Source organism: Crotalus tigris, unplaced genomic scaffold (genome assembly GCF_016545835.1).
Source record: "Crotalus tigris isolate CLP2741 ecotype Arizona unplaced genomic scaffold, ASM1654583v1 scf7180000017546.9332058, whole genome shotgun sequence".
NCBI lineage: Eukaryota > Metazoa > Chordata > Lepidosauria > Squamata > Viperidae > Crotalus > Crotalus tigris.
This window is the reverse complement of record NW_024096465.1, coordinates 6576333-6581882: the sequence shown is the minus strand read 5'-3', so window position 1 is coordinate 6581882 and position 5550 is coordinate 6576333. Positions and strand designations below refer to the sequence as shown.

The following is a 5550-nucleotide window of genomic DNA, read 5'->3' as shown; positions in this document are numbered from 1 at the left end:
CCTTTTCTATTGCTATTTTAAATGCCTCATATTTTATATTTCATAAGTTTAACACTATTGGAATGAATGTATTTTTTCTGATCTTATGCCAATCTATAATCAAAACAAGATTTAAATTCTAAAGTACTCTGTTTTTCAAAATTCAGTTGTTACAGACACTTTTTATCCATTCTACAGAACAATCCATATAATATACTAAGACAAAAACTAAAGAAATCATTGATTATTCAGCACAAAATGTGAAGTAGGTCACTGTGAAGTGATGAAATTGGGAAATAACCTCTAGAAAGGGTTTATTTGAAATTTTTAAAATAGTTTCTAAGAATGCCCTAGGGCAGTGTTTCTCAACCTTGACAATTTTAAGGCATGTGGACTTCAACTCCCAGCAATGCTGGCTGTGGAATTCTGGGAGTTGAAGTCCACATGCCTTAAAATTGTCAAGGTTGAGAAACACTGCCCTAGGGAATCATGTCAAAATACAAGGAATATATTAAGTACAGGAGGACTATTATATTTTGTTCACTCTGGTTCTTCAGACAGTGAAAACTCCAGAGATAAAAACATTTCACCCAGGGGTTAATTTCCTAGAATTGAGTTACTGGAAGTTTATGTTATTTAATACTATATCATTTATTTATACAGGGTTTTTTTCCACTGAGAGAATAGTTTATTGATAGAAGCAGCTACATCTTGGAAAGCCAGCATGAAATTTTGGGAGAGGAAGCATTGACTTTGAATACACCAGCTCAAATGGCAGAACTTGTTACATTAAATGTGCTTTGCAATTGGCAAATGGTAAAATGGCCATTTTTTTTCTTGACAGCAAATAAGCCTTTGGTGTTGTACATGCCCATGGAGCTTTGTGGTGGGAAAAAGGTTTGATTACGGAAAAAGGTAAACAGATATGGAGAAGAAATATTGCAGAATTTGGATGCCATCTGAAAGTTAAGAGTGATTTACTAGTAGGATGCAGGAAGACGGGTCTCTTTGGACTTGAGGGAAGCCAAACCTTCTGGAAGAAGGATCTCTAAAATCAAGTCTGAGAGAAGCCAGTGGTTGATTAGTAGGCTGTAGTCACATTAACACAGTGCCTGTTGCTCCAGACCTTTCCATCTCCATATTTTGTTCCATGATCAACCATTCCATAATCTAGGTCATTTGAATATTTGTATTGACATGGAAAACTATTAAATTTGCATCTTTACATCATTTTCCTTTCTGCAGTAGAAAACACTTTGGCCGGTCTCATTAATATCAAAACATGCATCTGGAGCCACAGTTGCACCTGATCCCCAGAGAGCAATATATTGGTGATACATGATGGGGCACTTCCTACTGTAGCAGTAACTGAAGTTGTGTAGGCATGGTTGTCGATTTGTATGGAAGAGATCTGTAGGACACTCAGCAGATTAGCTAATGCAGTGTTCGGGCAAGTCACACTCACTACTTGCTGCCCGGCATTCTGTTTTTGTTCCCCTAAATCTGCATTGTTCACAACACTCTCCAGACTGATACTCTACCCATGAGTGTAGTTTACACGATGCAGCATCACAGCACGTGCCATAGGTTCGCCATCACGGTCATAGGCCATAGGCAACCATAAAATTTATTGTGCTATGATCCTGAACAAAGGATGTGCCATCCTACAGAAAGCTTCGGGTGGCACATGCTGCCCAATCCTATAGTTCATCCACCGTGAGTAACTGAGCATTATCATGCCTTCTGCGATTCAGCAAGACTGTCTCTCTCCATTCTCCAAATAAGTCCAAAGTAACAGTTACTGCTGACTGCACATTAATCAAATCTCTATTGGACCAAATTTTTAGGCCAGTCAATGCTACACGAATATTCAAATCTCATTTAAAGTGTTGACAATTTCATATGCCCTTGTTCTTATAGCAGTTAAACTGTCATTGTATTTCCTGACCCTTTCGTATTTTTTGGCATCCAAGTATGTTTGTTGTTCAGGAGTAACAATTAACTGAGAAGCTTTTTGATGGGCTCATCTGATTCCCAAGTAGTCTGGGTTACCCCACACATTTTGGGGGTCTCATCCTCTTTTTCTATATTTTCATATATGTAGACTGCATGGGCTTCACTGTCGGAAAGCTTCAAGGGTTCAATAAAATATGTCTCCCCTTGAAGGTTGAAATATCCTATCAAACCATTGCATGCACTGATGCTTGAGTTGAGTCAGCATCATTCTGGATGTGTCCATGATAATAGCAGTGATCCTCAACCAGAGGGTTTGTTGTAATTTCTCTGTCATCAGGGGAATAATGAGTCTCACTGTAATCTTCTGAAAAAAGTCCTTTATTTTTTTCCAGGTGAAGGACCACTGGCTTTCCATTGACTTTAAATTCATATTGCATGATGTCTTCATACTTTTGCTCAGGCTGCTGAACTGCTCCTTTGGGCAATGCAGTGACTTTTTGTGGATACACTACTTCATAATCATTAATGTTTCCAGATTCCAGGATTATAGAGCTCCTTTGATATGAAAAAACTGCTAAGCATGTAGTTACCAAGAAAACTTTGATCATTTTGGAGGCTGGATTTGACTTGAAGACAGGCAATCTCTTTCTGTTTTCAAGCCAACTTGAGCTCTTCTCCTGTTGACTTTCGGAGGATCAAAGTGATTGAGACCTCTAAATCGACACCACCCGGCTACATTCCATGACATGATGTTTAAGTGTTTTTCTTGTATTGGCTTTCATATAGTCAGTTCAAGTTCTCCATAGGGGCACTTGTTGGAGGATAGTTATAATAATTGTTATTTGATGCATTAGATTAAGTAGTTGTTGTCAATGCTTCTTTTAAACCATCCAGTCTCTGTGTATTATTGCTCAGGTTCTGGCAATACATAATTAAAGTCTATCAACATTTCTTCTGGCATGCCCTCAGCAGAATCAGTGACTCTAGGTAACTCTGTCTGTGGATCACTTCTCTGTTTTCTTAAGGTTGATTCAGCTGCCCCTGCTTCAAACATATCAGTATGAGGTCTGTTGCCACTTAGATTTGAAGCAATAGTTTCCTCATGGAGAGACTGAACCAGGAATGGGTGCAGGTTCCCTGAGCAGAAGACACATATTGGACATATTGAAAAACTGCTCAGGAAATGCTTCATTCTAAAAAACATTGATGGAATTATGGACTACTTGAAGGATAACAAAATTTGCATACTTTGCCTTCTTGCTGGCAACTCTGCATGTAATAAATCAATCTGAGTATACTCATAGCGGAGCAGCTGGCTCAGAGACTGCCCAGCAGCTTTTCTATCACTCCAACATCCTCTATTTCTTCTGCTGTCATAGATTTGCAAGATAACCTGGTTGGTCTGTAAACTGTGATTAAATGGTCACCTCTAGAACTATCTGATTGAGTATTGTTTTCTTTGTGGATATTCTTTCCTCTCTCATTTATAGAAGGGAGAGAGGGGGCTATTCTAGTTTCCATTTCTGCATTAGCCATCCCATGTTTATCATTATTTGTCCTCCTGGGTCCTTCTGTAATATTTGTTTGACTGCTGATAAACTTTGCAAAAGACTCTTTCAAGCAGTCAGCCTTATTTGTGACAATTGATAAAAGTTCGTTGATTGAATTTATGATTTGAGCTGTGAGCAAACATTGGAAAGGAGATCTGTTTCATTCTCCCTTACTAAGTTTCTTACTATCCCATCCTGTGCAGGAAAAACGGGTGCTGAATTCCAGGGAGGGGAGCTATTTTCTGTGAGAGAAACAGAAAGTTCTATATGCTGTTTGCTTTCAAGTTCAGTTTGTAAATCCCATTCCAACGAGTCACATACAGATGAGTTCCTTACTGAAGCAGATTGTCTATTTGTAGCAAAATCTTTCATTTTCTGCTGCTTCGGTGGCTTGGAAGAACTCTGTGCTACCGAGTAAACATGCTGTCTCTTTCTTCTTTTCCCCATTCTTGATAATCCTGGCTTGTAGAGTTGTTAAAATGTAGGTAAAACAATGGTAGCCTCTCCAGTATATATTCTTTATAAAAGGTCTTCGACTATTATAAAAAGTCAAACAAGGGTTAAAACAGATTTTAAAATAGGTTAAAAATGGGCTAAAAGTAGTTTAAAATGAGTGTTAAAAAGGGTTAAAAGTTAAAATAAAAAGAAAAGAAAAGAAAAGAAAAAGTTTTTATTTTTGGAGGAGCTCTTTACAGTCTTTTCTCCACTGTGTTTTTTAAAGAAATTGTAGCTGGTTTTTGGGTATTGGATTTATTGTATTGTAAGCCACCCAGAGTTATTTTGGATAGTGAGATGGGTGGCGTATATATTTAATAATGTTGGAGAGAGACTGGCTAAGCCAGAAGGAGGAGTTAAATGGGGAATTAGTCTGGAATCCCCATGTAGTCTCAAGAGGACAATGTCTATTCTCCCCTTGAAAGCCACCAAAACTTATCTAATCTTACCCAGGTTCAAACTGTCAGTCTGAGAAGATTCCTATCCATAGTCTTCAGCAATAACACAGCTAATCAAACTTTTCACATGTGGATCTGGTTGTTTGCACCTAACAAACAAACAAACAAACAAACAACCTTAGAGCGTGAACTAGAACATTTTACAAAAAGAGAATACAGGTGGGATAAAAAGGTGTCCATTCAAATATTTCTTGTGAGTTATTTATGAATAATTTTTGTAACACAATGAGCTATCTGCAACGCTAACCCTTTTTCAACCAGTTTAGGTTACTATTGCTCGTAGATCAGATATGTCCCAATTTTTTTGACAATTCAATATCAGTAGTTTTGATAAGAATAAAATTGTCCTTACAGTGATAATTATTGTGATTTAAAGCAGCCCACCCCAACCTGATACCTTCCAGGTGTATTCCTGGTTGCAGATTAAAAGAATTATAGTTCCAACACATGAAGAAGTCAGTGAATATTTAGATTATGCCCAGTACTGGGCTTCTTAGAATTAATGCTTACTTCTTATTAGTACATCTAAATCTTTCTTTGCCATATGCCTTTTCAAAAAGAAGATGATACATGGAGGTATCTCTAAGTAAGCATTACTGCCCCTATTGATATTTACCACGAACAATTTTTATGGCCTTAAAAATCTGAATAAGGACTTACTGCATAGAAAATAGAGTAGAAGTAATATTTGGAATTGTTTAATAATCCTTCCTTCCTTCCTTCTTCTATATAATATGTGTACCATCTTGTAATTGTCAACACTCAAATGTGTTTAATATAGTAAGAAACAGCACCAAACTGAATCTCTGGGTATGTATAAAAATTATACTCAACAAAGTTTGTATTAAAATAATTCACTTGAAAAGTTCATATATTCATGATTCATTTAAAAAGAAAATCTCCTGGAATTTCAAGATTATAAAGTTAAATAGTTTAGAATATGTCAAGGACCATTAACAAAAGCTCTCTCACCTTGACTTTAAAAAGATTATACAAAAATGTTTGTAGAAAGACAAGGAGCATAGGTCAGTGGCCTCAAAGGCCCCCAGTCCTTTTTCCAATAATGAAACATTCCTACTGAAAATTCCTGCAATTCAGATGAAAAATTATCA

General features: G+C 36.9%; 1 pseudogene; it reads right to left on the bottom strand.

Annotated features, from left to right (window-relative positions):
- Positions 1 to 1017: 1017 nt before the first annotated feature.
- Positions 1018 to 2543, bottom strand: LOC120305127 (annotated as a pseudogene).
- Between the last annotated feature and the right edge of the window lie 3007 nt (positions 2544 to 5550).